Below are 14384 nucleotides of genomic sequence, written 5' to 3'. Positions count from 1 at the left end.
CTGCTGAATTTTTGGTGCAAGGGGAGTCTAGATTGAAGGAGTGCGAGGCTACTAGAACCATACCTGCTCCTTCGGTACCGTTATTAGGAGTGGCGGAGCCGTCGAAAAATAGTATCCACGTTTCTTCTTTGATGAAAGAGATTTCCGGAAAATCTCTAGGGAGGTCCTCGTGTAGTCTTGTGATATTCTCTTCCGGGAGCGCTGCTAGCAAATCCGCAACTGCTTGCCCTTTGTTAGATCTTAGGGAAGCGCATGTTATGTCAAATTCTGACATTTGGAGGAGCCATTTGGCTGGACTTTCTATCAGGGCTGGTTTCGAGAGGAGGAACTTCACAGGATCAGACTTAGATATCAACACCACTTTGATGGAAAGCAGGTAATGTCTGAATTTCTGGATGGAGTGAATCAGGTCCAAGCACGCCTTTTCTTCTTTGGGATATCTGAGTTCGGCATCTCTTAAAGTTCGACTAAAGTAGTATATGGGATGTTCCATCCCTTCGTCATCTTCTTGGGCGAGGAGAGCTCTGACGACAGTGTCACTAAAAGCAGTGTAGAGGTACAACGGTCTTCCTTGTATGGGAGACTTCATGATGGCTGGGGAAGACAATATTTGATGAATCTTTCGAAATGCCTCCTGTTGTAGCGCGGTCCAGACAAAGCTCGCTCCTTTCTTCATCAAGGGGGTAAACGAAGCAACAAGTTGAGCCAGTCCCGGTATAAAGCGGAGAATGTAGCTTATTTTACCCATGAAACTTTGGAGTTCTTTCACAGTTCACGGTGTTGGCATTGTGAGGATGGCTTGGGTTTTGATCGGGTCGACTTTAATTCCCTCGGCGGTTACCTGGAAACCTAGAAACTTTCCCTAAATGACACCAAAAGCACACTTCAATGGATTCATCTTTAGCTTGTACACACGACACCTTTCAAACACCTACCACAGAATCTCGCATGGTCCGCCCGAGTTTTTTATTTAACCACTATGTCATCTACATAATTTTCGACTTGCTTGTGCATCATGTCGTGAAAAATGGTAGCCATGGCGCGTTGGTAGGTGGCGCCAGCATTTTTCAAACCGAAGGGCATCACAATATAGTAAAAGTTTCCGAGAGGAGTTCGAAAGGCCGTCTTACTTGCGTCGTGTTCGTACATCTTTATTTGATTGTAGCCTTTGTACCCGTCCACGAAAGAGAACATACCGTGTCCACTGGTGGTGTCTACCAGCATGTCAATGTTAGGAAGTGGAAAATCATCTTTAAGGCAACATTTGTTCAGATCTCTAAAATCGACACAACACCTGATTTGGCCGTTCTTCTTCTTTACCGGAACTACGTTGGCCAACCAAGTAGGATGGTGAATGGGTTCGATGAAACCAGCAGCCAGTAGATTTTGAATCTCCATCTTAATATGTTCTTCCACATCGTGCCTGAACTGTCTCGGGGTTTGTTTGACCGGTTTGGATCCGGGTATTATGTGTAGATGGTGAGTGACCATATTCTCGTCCAAGCCAGGCATTTACTCGTATGTCCATGCGAACACGTCTTGATATTCTTTGAGAAGGTCTACCAGCTTTGCGCGTTCGTCTGCGCAAAAAATCGAGCTGATTGAGACGGGTCGCGGAGATTCCTCACTCCCGACATTGACAACCTAAAGTTCGTCCATCGTAGAGTTGGTTCCGTCCTGTAGCTGTCGTGGCGCATCCGGTACTTCCTCTTGCGGCTTGTTACTCTATTTGCGTTCTGCTGGGCGGAGAGACTGTGTGGTAGTCTCCCCTGTTAATTGCTAACAACGACGCCGATATACGATTTTTCCTTTTTCATCATGACTCATGATGAAAGCCCGTTCTCGCTTGGTACGGGAGCAAGCCAAACTCTGGTTTGGCGGGTGGAGACTGGCGCGCCTCTCCTCCGAAGAGGTGGTGTGAGACCGGATTTCTATGTGAAACGATGCAAGCCCATTGATTTCTTTAATTGACGCCCACTTTGGCAGTGGAGTGTGGTGAGTTTTGTTGGCTGCGCCCCGCGGGCTCTTCCTTGGCTCAAACATCTCCATGCCACAGATCGGCGCATAAGGAGATAACGATGCAGAGATGCGGATGACTTTTCCGTTTAGCATGGTTTTCAGGCACTGGTGATATGTCGAAGGAATTATTATGTTGTCGTTGAGCCATGTCCTTCCCAGTATCATGTGGTAATCAGGCTTCTTTTCGATTACTTCGAACCTCACCTTTGACTGGATCGGCCCTACTGACGAATTCAGGTTAATGTATCCATACGTGTTGGTTTGGTTGCCTTCGAAATCGGTCATCGTGGTGGGATGTTGCACGACTTCGCTTGGCTTCACCCTGGCTGTTTTGAGCGTCCTTAGGGTAACGACATTGGAAGACGCTCCTGTGTCGATGAAGGCCCTTTTGAATTCCACATCTTTGATACGGGTCATGACATGTAGGGCCCGGTTATGTCATTCTTCTGCCATCATGTCGTCGTCGGTAAACGTAACATTGTTGATGGACATCTCCGACATTCTTGACGTTTCCAAACGCGAAGGAACCAGGGATGCGTTTAACGCTATTCGGTTGATGGCAATGAACGTCTCCATCCGTTGATCCTTTGAAATATGTAGGAGTTCACATAAACTTTCCTCCAATGAGGCCGCTTCCTGGCCTACTGGTTTCCGATTGGTAGTGAAGCTGTTGACTTGGGAATGATCGTCTGGGACGCCAATCCTGGAGTTTCTGGGACAGGTGGGTCACTCAACTCCGATGTTAAGCTGATAAGGAAGTCGAGTATGCTGTTAATCGCCTCTTTCTCAGATCCATATTCCTGGTGTGGATCTCCTGAACCCGTGCCAAATCAGCTAGCCTTGGAACTTCTCCGTCGATTGCGTTGTTGGATGTTGCGCTGGGAGAGGAAACATTGCCATCCGCCTGAGTGAAACTTGAGGGCACGGATTCAGCCCTAAAACCGACCATCGTCCTGAGTTGGAGTTAAAAAGCGTAATCTGAAATTGCTATTGGACCCGAGAGATTAATCTCCCACCGTGGTCGCCAATTGTTTGAGGCTGAAAAAAATTTCTGCTGATTTTGGTAATTTCGAGTGTGTGGGTGAGAAACGAGTATAAACCCTAAACAATGTATTGCAAGGGAGTACTTTGATTCGAGAGATCAATCTGTACAAATCCGGCCTAAACCAAGAAATGGTCGTTCCATACTTGCTTCGGTCACAAAGTGAAGGAGAAGGGTTGGTCTAGGGAGGGAAGTGAAGAGAGTGTTGAGACCAGAATAGTTGATTCGGGAAGAGTAGCTGTTTGACAACTTGTATCAGAAAGTGGAAAGCTAACAAATGGGAAAGCTAACAAGTGATTTCCGAGTGTTGTATTCTCCTGATCAAAACTTGTCTTTGGTGGAAATAGGTGAGACCTATTTATACATGTCGCAACGAAACGTACCCTGGTCTCATAAGAAGTGGAAACGGTTGAGTAAATAGAAGAAAGCGGTAACGGGTAACGCCTGGAATGATGTTTCCATAATGAAGGGAACGTTTCACCATTACTCCTTGTATTTACTAACCTCTTCACTCTTATGACACTTTCTTGTAACCGGCATAGTGTACGCCGCACGCTGTAAACCGCCAGACCAATACCCTGATGAGCATCCCCAAGTTTGTGACATGTTTTGATGTATCGGGTGTTTTCGTGGAAAAGGTGTAGCATGTTTCTATTGTTTGGCAAGTTAATATTGAGAGGCTTGCTGGTTCGGTGGTGACTTTCGACGGCCGAGATTTCTCATCTTGAGAGGAAGGTTAGCCATTGATTGTGGTTACCTTCCATTGGTAGCCAGTGGCGTGGCCACGGTGCTGGCATGGCTTGCGCATGCTCTTGGCGTGTCTAATTAGGGTTTGGTGCCGTGACCAAAGAATTGGCATAGATGAGCATGTATCGTGGCCAAAGAGTTGGCAGCGTAGCCAAGGTTTCCACAAGTCGTTTGGTGGAAAGTTTTTACGGTTGAGATCTGCATCTCAGGAGGAAGCATAGCCGTTGATTGTTGAAATCTTCCGTTTGGCAGCCAGCGACATAGAGGCATGGCCGGCATGGCTTTGGCGTGGCCAAATTAGAGCTTTGGCACCGTATCCAAGAGATTGCCACAAGTCGTTTGGTGGCAAGTTTGTACGACTGAGATATGCATCTCAGGAGGAAGGATAGCCGTTGATTGTTGAAACCTTCCGTTTGGCAGCCAGCGTGGCCAAATTAGGGCTTTGGCACCGTGGACAAATTAGGGTTTTGGCACCGTGGCCAAGAGTTGGCACCGTAGACAAGAGATTGCCACAAGTCGTTTAGTGGAAAGTTTGTAGGCTGGGATCTGCATCTCAGGAGGAAGGATAACCGTTGATTATTGCAACCCTTCGTTTGCCAGCCAGCGGCATGGAGGCATTGCCGGCATGGATTTGGCATGGTTTAGGCACGGCCAAGCTAGGATTTTGGTATAGTTTTAGGCGCGGCCAAAATTAAGGTTTTGGCATAGTTTAGGAGCGGAAAAAATTAGGGCTTGGCATTGGGCTAAAAGTTGCCAGGCATTTGGTGGTGAACTTGGACGGATGAGATTTGCATCAAAGAAGGAAGGGTGGTCGTTGATTGTTGCGACCCTTCGTTTGGCAGCCAGCGGCATGGAGGCATGGCCGTAGCTTTGGTGTAGAGGTGTGGCTGGCATGGCATGCCATTGGCACTATGGTGCGGTTGGCATGGTTGGTATGCCTTTGGCGCAGAGATGTGGCTTGCATGGCATGCCATTGGCACGGTGGTGCGTCTGGCATGGTTGGCATTCCTTTGGCGCGGAGATATGGCTGGCATGGCATTGGCACGGCGGTGCGGCTGGCATGGTTGGCATGCCTTTGGCTCGGAGATGTGGCTGGCATGGCATGCCATTGGCACGGTGGTGCGGCTGGCATGGTTGGCATGCCTTTGGCGCGGGGATGTGGCTGGCATGGCATGCCATTGGCACGGTGGTGCGGCTGGCATGGTTGGCATGCCTTTGGCGCGGAGATGTGGCTGGCATGGCATGCCATTAGCACAGCGATGCAACTGGCATGGCATGCCATTGGCAGGGCGGTGCGTATGGCATGGCGGTGCGACTGGCATGGCATGCCATTGGCAGGGCGGTGCGGCTGGCATGGCATATCATTGGCACGATGGTGCGGCTGGCATGGTTGGCATTCCTTTGGCACGGGGATGTGGCTGGCATGGCATGCCATTGGCAGGGTGGTGCGGCTGGCATGGTTGGCATGCCTTTGGCGCGGAGATGTGGATGGCATGGTGGTGCGGCTGGCATGGTTGGCATGCCTTTGGCGCGAAGATATGGATATTAGTGTTTAGCGTGTCGAAACCCTAGTTTAAAATATGTGGCATGCGTGATTGGTACGTTTGGCTAGCATACGTGGCTGGCATGTGCAGAGATGATGCCATTCAGTACCGAGGGCTCTGCCGTGGATCATGGCATTTACATAAAAAAGGTACCCCGATAACTTTACGCAGACATGTTGAATGGTTTAATAAATGTGCTAGTGGCGACATTATTACTCAAGTGTGACGTCGCTTCTTGACTAACGTTTTACGATGTTAACCGTAAACTAAAAACCACCATCAACAATAGGTAAATGTAAAATGAAATGAACAGAAGGGAACCGAGAATACCGATATAGAGGCTTCCTTGACAGCCTTAACCTTGTCGAGCATCAAGTGAAGATTAACTTGAAATTGAGTATCCCATTCGTAGAGAGATGCCATGGACTGCACATATATTCTAATTAAATGTTAACTGAAATTGAATTCAGTAAGTTGACTAAGCCACAAAGTAATTAGAATGTGAACAATGAATCAAATTTATGGATGAGCGGATGAGCAAGGAAGACAGACCAACTTACTAACCAAATGCGTAACCTTCTGCAGAAAATTCTTAGCCCCGTGGAAGTCCTTCTTACACGGATCAAATAGTTCAACAAATTTTCTCCTCCTCTTCCTCAATGTTTACTTCTGTCATATGAAGAAAAATTTGGATTGACATAAATTGTTAACATGGCATGTGCATCAGCTATTAAATTGACATCCACATTACCAATACCTCACAAATACCAATACGAAGCCAGTTGAAGCATCACTAACTTAAAAGAAGCATCATAGATGATATATATTTATAAATTAGAAGAACTAAAATCTAGCATTTCATTCGCCTTCTATCGCTGTAAGTTTTACTTCTTAAGCATCTCATAAACAATTCCCAAATCAAAATCATTACCACAAATTTCAGAAACCCCTTTTGTCAATCTCAACTTATCGATTTAATAAAACCTACTACTGAATGTATCAATGACCTAAAAAACTCCCCCAAACAATGAAAACAATTTCTCGAATTAAATTGAATTAGTATGAAATTTTAAATCTAAATCAAACTCAATGTGTCAATACAAATTTATTAATATTTGAGTAAATTAGTTAGAATCTTATTGCGAGGGAGAAGAAGAAAGTGAGAATCACATTACCAACTAAATTTCCATCAATTATATTATTGCGGAACCATTATCAACATCTGGAAATCGATCGAGAAAACATCTGATTTATCTTTGAAACCAAGCTCTAATTTGAGTTTTAGGCTTTTTCAAACATAAGTTAATGGAGGATGTGAGGGAGAAGAAGAAGAGAATTTTCGTGTATAGAGCTGATGGAGAAAAAGAAATTGATGATATCCTATTGTTTTTGAATAAACTTTTTAACGAAGGAGTTGATGATTTCCTGCTGTGAGATAGAGTGAGGAGGAGAACTATAGAAGAAGAAGAACAGAAATGTAATGGGTTCCTGTTTTTCTATAATTTGGCAGAGTGGTTGAATCGAACGGCTTTAGTGTGGAGATGAAGAAAGTCCAACGACGCCTGTCAATAATACGTGTGGAGACGAAAGATACGTGCAGGGGACAAAAAATACGTGCAGGAGGCGAAAAAAACGTGCGGGAGGCGAAAATTTGTTGAGGTTTTTGGGAAACTCCTTGCTGCTATTAAAGAGGGGGAGATTGCGAAGACTTGAAGAATTAAGGAGCTAGAACGACAACATCATCCTTCCACTTGAGGTTAGTGATATTTGGCTTGAACTGTTTCATTCCCTAACGTATCTTTCAAGTCGTGCATATTGAAAACAAAATTGCGAAGCACGAATGATTATACTCTAGTTAGACATAATATTAAGAAATACAATACGAGGTTTATTGCTTAACCATTAAACTTTGTAGATAAGACATCGACATAATCGATTGAATGCTATTGTGATTATGTATAGGTATAAGGTGAAGATTTCATCCTAGGGAATAATGTTTTACATTTGTTTTAAGGAAGTAAATTCATGAACTTGTTTTGTGAATCGAAAGAGAAATCGCCAGGCATTATTGGTATTGTTATTCATTGCATATCTTTTGAACTACCAATATGTGTGATTAGTATCACCGCTCATGACTTGTTTATGTTCTTGGTAAAACTATTCACAAAGGCCTGACTTTTGTATTGGTATGACAAGTAATCATCTGAGATGGTATGATCGATTTAGTGTTATTGGTATGACCGACTCTGGGTAAAGGGGAACTGATGCAGGGTTATAGGATTAAACATAAACTGAACACGGAAACTCTCTGAGTTTCATTCTTTTTTCTTCATTTATCAAAAACTATCGACTAAAACCTAAAACAAGACCTTTATAGATTCTTAAACTTGTAGCCTAAGAAAAGAAAAGATAAACCTAAACAGGAAAAGATAATACTTACCTAAATCCTAAGGAAACGTAAGCCTTAAAACGCGAAACAAATATATTCTCTGGCGTAAAACTCTCTGCTTGGTTAACTTAATCCAAGTTGGATCTCGGGTATCAAAATAGACCAAGGTATGTTCTTCTACTTCATCATTCTCCCCGGCTCAAATAAAATTCGTCTCTGAATTTTTCTCTTTACTTTCTTCCCACGGTCAAAAACAAAACCCATTTTCCTTTCTTCTTTATTCCCTCGGTCAAAAATAAAACTAAAAGCTTCCGAGATCCTACAACACGTCATACAACAGATTTTGTTGAATGGAACATCCGATTTTGCAGCTTTCCTTCGCTGCTGCACAATGTTGTAAACCTTCATTGTTTGTAACAAACGCAACGGATCAAGGACAAAAACCGTAGCCATGAAATTCCATTCACCGTGTGTAGCACAGTTTATGATGTCGTGATATTGTATTAACTCCTCACTGCTTCTTTGCCAGTGATAAGAAACTGTAGAATTCTCCCTTCTTAAGCCTTTCTCAAACTTCAACTTGTAAATGTAAACGGAACATGCATCTTCAAGATTAAAGTTGGAAACTTCCAGAGGACAAGAAACATCAATTTCTTCTCGTTGTTCAGCAACTGGCAAAATTCCGACACACTTGGTTGCATCATTGATTCCCCTATTGAACTCATGGAAGTAAAAGGATCTAACTTCATTGCCTGCTGGAAGCGATCTCCGAATGAAATAATGGTCGCAGTAGTGGAAAACACTTGAACACCACCTTGTAGAAACCTTTTAGAACGTCCATTTCTTCACCACCTTGTGGAAACCTTGCACTTTCTCGTTAGAATAAAATTCCCTGACAAACGAAATATGTGTAGCAATTGCAGATATGCAGTCATTTGTAGATACAGCCAAAACAAGCTCCTCAACAACTATAATTGCATAATGACAAATGTACCAATAATATGACATTGCCCAAGTGAACAGTTTCTCAAGAACACTATCAAATAATGATTTAGGATCACTATTCTCAGAATAATTGATGCCCTTTGATGTTTGTTCTCTCCGACCCTTCTCACGAAAGTGGACTTTGCTGTTCAATGGTTCTTGGCTGCTAGTATGAAGATACTTCTTTGATGAGACACATATACCAAACCAGAGATAAGATTCTGCGCCCAAATATAGAGAGGCATAACTCTTCATACTCATGGTGTTGATTTTATGTGTAAAACTTCTTAGCCTTCCCATAGGCTGGAAAACAGGTGCAAAAATCCGTTTACAGCTCTCCTTGTGGACATAGGATGCAATAATCAAAGTGTTTTGGGAAAATATAACCAACCCAATAATAATAAGTAGCATCATGGCATCAAAGACAATGTCAAGTTTAATTCTTTGAACCTCATTAGTTGATGTCATCACAGCAGCAGGAACAACTTTAGAAAAACAACCAGGAGACAAAAACTTTTTACGGGCCAAATTTGCTATTGCTAATCGATCTCCAAGCTATGAGCCTTCTCCCTCATTTGGTAAAAATAACTCCAGTACCGTCATAGGTAGTAAGCTATCTTCTGCAATAACAAATGTTAGATGTGCGGTTATCCATCTTATACCTATTGTTGCAGGCCACTGCACGAGAACTTCTTCGACCTGAATGTTACTATTGGAACATTTTTTTCTAGCATAACACACGACGCTTCCCGAATTTCCTGATAACTTTTCAGCTATAGCTTCTCTGCCGGTGTTCGAGAAAATTCGCCCTCGAATTTTACTTTTATAATTTTCTCCAAGATGTTTGTTATGCCAAAATATTATCTTATAAAAATATGATCTCGATGAATTAGTTTCTACCATAGGTAAAACTTGAGTCTCAGTAGCCGAATGACAGAGATCCAAGGAATACTTACAGTGTGTGTATCTTCCTCCGTAACATTATCAATACGATCAGATTGAAGAAAACTTCATCATCTGGATGTATATCGTAGATTGGTGGTTAATCCCAATCCACAACAACTCCATCCTTCCATTTCTCACACACTGAGAACAGCGGTTCAAAATAATCAATGGAACCATCTGGTTGCGGGCTACCAGGAAGGTTGGGTGCTGAACTCCAATCCACCAAGACTTGTTCGTCGTTCTTATTGACCGAGAATATCTCAGTTTCCCGGTCCATAATAGCTCTGTCTTCCTTTTGCTTACTTCCGTGAAACAGTGATTCACTATCCACAGTTGGTTCTCGTGAAACACCTTTAAACTCGAGAACTTCCTCTACACCACAAAGAAAATTAATTGAATCATCTGGTTGCGAGATACCATTAAGGTTAGGGATGTCAACTGTCAATCCATATTCCCACATGGAATCATGTGATTGATATGCAGCGAGTTGACTACCCAATACGCTACCAGCAAAGACATCGAACATGTCTTCCTCATCAGCATCCTCCTCCACTTCTCCTCGATTTGGATAATGATGGTGCTCTTGCTGTTTCTGCATAACAACCATCTGACGCATGAGCACTTCAACCTGTCGTTCAAGTTTGGTAATCCTCTCAAACTTCATCATCCCCTCTAGATGAGGAGCAGCACGACCAACAACTCTACATTCTTCTCTTCCTCGAGCCATGAACGTTATTAATTTCTAGCGCCAAAACTGATGCAGGGGTAGGGGTATAGGATTATACATAAACTGAACACGAAAACTCTCTGAGTTTCATTCTTTTTTCTTCATTCATCAAAAACTAAAGACTAAAACCTAAAACAAGACCTTAAATAGATTCCTAAACTTGTAGCCTAAGAAAAGAAAATATAAACCTAAACAGGAAAAGATAATACTTACCTAAATCCTAAGGAAACATAAGCCTTAAAACGTGAAACAAATATATTCTCTAGCGTAAAACTCTCTGCTTGGTTAACTTAATCCAAGTTGGATTTCGGGTATCAAAATAGACCAAGGCATGTTCTTCTACTTCATAAGGAACCGATCCTAGTAAGAGGTGCAACCTATCACAAAGGGGAATCGATCCATTTATGAGGTGCAACAAGTTTTTAGTAGAAATGGGAACCGATCCTATGGACATGTGCAACACATTTTTAGGCAAAGGGGAACCGATCCTTTAGACATGTGCGACAAGTACAAGTTAGATACCATATATATGTGGGGAACCGATCCTAATACCTAGTCAACCGAATTTTGGTAACTAGCGTGACTATGCAAAGTACTCACATGGAGTATTCTTGATCAATCACGTAGTTCTTGAAAGTCAGATGAACCAATTCTAAACTTGTTTGGAAGTGTGGCAAATCGGTTTCAAGATTGTAAGTATGAAAGAGGACTTACAAAGTAAAGATGTTGACATACTTTGAACATGTGCAGTAACGCTTATCTTTAATTGTTCAAAGTTATTCCTTAATAGCTAAAGGAAGAAAATCCCGGATCGAATAATATAAATTGAGAATCTTTTATTTAAGGTTTTTAATTTTACTTTTGGAAAATGAAAATTAGTAATGTGCATTTGCTAGTTGGAGATTTTCTAAGGGATTTTTGGTCATTATTTGGACAAAGCATTTCCAGGAATTATGGAAACCAAATCTGGAATATATTGCATATCTTGAGAATATTTTCGGTTTTGGAAATTCCTTGGTGTCCAAACTTCCTTGGTCTATAAATATCAAAGTTTGCATTTCGAGCAAACTAATCCTCAGAGACAGCAAAACTATCTTAGTTGTGCTGCTACTGGTGAAGCCTCCTATTCGGAGAGGAGAGTAACCTAATTAGGCAAAATCTCTTACGGCCGCTCAGTTTAAAGACTTTTTGGGATTGAGAAGCTGTATTAGTACCGTTGGTGGGAAACTAGATAATTATGGTTTATCTTTTGTTTTCAATTGATTTGATTGACTAATGGTGGTTGAACTTTGATTGTACCCAGTTTGTTTATGCTTGAGAATCTTCTCTTATGATATAAGATTCACTCAAACTAGATCGAAGTTTCGACGGGGATCTTTAGACTGTTTGTAGATCTAAAGACGTCTTGTGATAATCCATTGTTAACAGACTCCGTTCTGTGCGTGATTGATCATAAGAGATTCAAGTTGATTGTGTGCAGGTGTTTATTGAAGATCTAAGAAGATTTGAATACAAAGAAGACTTTGAATATTTCTGATTTGTGTTCATAATCTTTGGTGTGCACAATACTCGTTTCGGTAAAAGAGGATCCAACTATAATCGGTTTATCCTTGTGGTAGATTAGATTGATTAGTTGTGTAGATCGGCATCAATACAATTCTTTGTGATTAAAATTATTAATTGCAAAATCTTAACAATTACTTTGGTAGTTTATAATAAGATAGATCTAAGAACCTGACAAAGGAGTTTAATGAGATAAATAGAAGAGCCTTTTATCGAACTCACATCACTTGGTTGAAAAGAGTTGATACCAAACAGAATTGTTGTTCCTTTACTGTTTGGAATACGAACCAAAGGAATTGTTCCAAGTACGTGACTTATTACAGGTCGGAGGCGTGGGAATACAGACGGAACTAGGTGAACTATAGGTTTAGTTGCTTGGTCTCAACTATACGAAGTTGGTTTGATTTTGTATAGTGGCTTAATCCTGAGAGTATTCAATTACGAACAAGGTCCCGAGATTTTTTTGCATTTGCGGTTTCCTCGTTAACAAAATCTTGCCGTGTCATTTACTTTTATTTTCAGCAATTATAATTGTTGTTATTATAATTTAAAGTAAATTACACAAACGTTAATTCATATTTACTTGATAAGTAATCCTATTGTGTTTGGTTAAGTCCAAACCTTTTATCAAGTAAACATACTTCATTGTTGCATTTTCTCGATCTTGTATCCATAGTCAATCACACAAGTTATCTTGTTGTCGTATTATCTCGATCTCGTATCCATAGACGATCACTCGAAGTGTGAACCTATTTGTTGTATTGTCTCGACTCAGTCCAAAGACAATCACTTTCGGAGAAAGAACTTATAGGTGGAAAACTTTTGGTTTGAGGTATATTTGGGTAACCTCGTCTTTTCAACTTCTTAATGACATAATGAAAAGTATTCCACAATTTTTCTCTAATAGAGGCCCTTGTGTACATAAAAATATGAGAAACACTTTCTCAAAATTTTCTAACGAATTTTGTTATGGACTTATAATTGGTCATGAGGCATTTTTCAGGAACAAGGACCTCATAACCAAATTCAAGACCAGCATGAATTAATGCAAATAATGAGAAAGAAGGCATAATAATAAGGTTTAAATATAACGAATACCCAATTAGAAAGTCGGGTTGTGCCATTGTTTAGTAAAAGGACAATAACTATGAAACTGGTATCTGTACATTTACGTCTTCCAGAGCTGAGAAATCATCAACTCAATTTTCACCATTGCTACTCAGTAAAAAATCTAACTAAGGCCTCTTTTGTAACTCTTCCGCATTCAATTCCCTCTTGACTTCTGAAAATCCAGAACTAAACTTAGTCGCTCAAGGAGATCAAACTTCTAAGGTAGCACTGATGGGGTCCAATTTTGGGGAAAGAAAGAGAAGCTATTGGACCAAGAAATCAACAAGCTTTTTCCATGCAACATATTAAAGGATTGAAACTCTATAGAGTTTCTCTGTAGAGCGCCAGTATGACTGGACACACTGCAGTTAACCTGAGATGAGTTTCAAAGACATTAAACTTGTCATTTACAAAAAGATGATTGATTCCTTCAATTCTCACCCTTCAGTTGTTGATGTAAATCGAAAATTTAGTAAATTAGAGTTGACAAACTACTTTTTCATGCGATTGTACTGCGAGTCATGGTCAAGAAATCGGTCCAAGTGTGGCGCCTTGTTGTTGTTTCTCCTCCTCTGGAAGATCAAATTTAGGTGCTCTACCACACATAAAGTTCGCCCTTCATAGGTCAAACATGAATATAATTTAATTAGGAATTTAGCCAACTGCATAATTCTTGAAATTTTATCAAGCCACTAACACATTTATCCTAAAGTTCTAGACTTCTAGTACCTTTCAACTACAAAACAACTGTAGTAACAGCCCAAAACATGAACTGTTCTTGAATGTTTTCAGGAATAAAAGTTTGATCGGTTGAATTAACAAACTTAAAATATAAATATATATTTTCACGAAATAAATACATTTGTTCATGTTTATCATCTTCGGATTGATTAACTACCCAAATTTTCGGAATACCATGATCATCATTGTTTGTTCGTTTTTATATACACCATATCATCCATGAAATCCGTGATTCATAAATATACGAGGGTTTTTTTTTTTATGTTATTCATTAGATAAACATATGTTTTAACTTCTAATGTATAACCTGCCAATAGAAACTGAAGTTCACAGTATCTTATTTTACTTAAAGTAAAATGGATTTTGGATGATATTGTACATGATAAGATTCAATTATCAGATCGCTGAGACATATCAACAAATTTATTATTTGGGAACTAAGATATTGAACCCGAGATGTTATTAACCAGTAGTTAGAAAGTTAAGTTAAATACCAAGTCAAAAAATTAAGTAAGAGGATCATTCCCAACAAAATATACCTTATCTTGATCTTCAAACTCTCTAAATTTCAGT

The sequence above is a fragment of the Papaver somniferum genome, chromosome 5 (genome assembly GCF_003573695.1).
Source record: "Papaver somniferum cultivar HN1 chromosome 5, ASM357369v1, whole genome shotgun sequence".
Classification (NCBI taxonomy): Eukaryota; Viridiplantae; Streptophyta; class Magnoliopsida; order Ranunculales; family Papaveraceae; genus Papaver; species Papaver somniferum.
The sequence above is the reverse complement of the archived record's forward strand: the minus strand, read 5'-3'. Positions refer to the sequence as shown.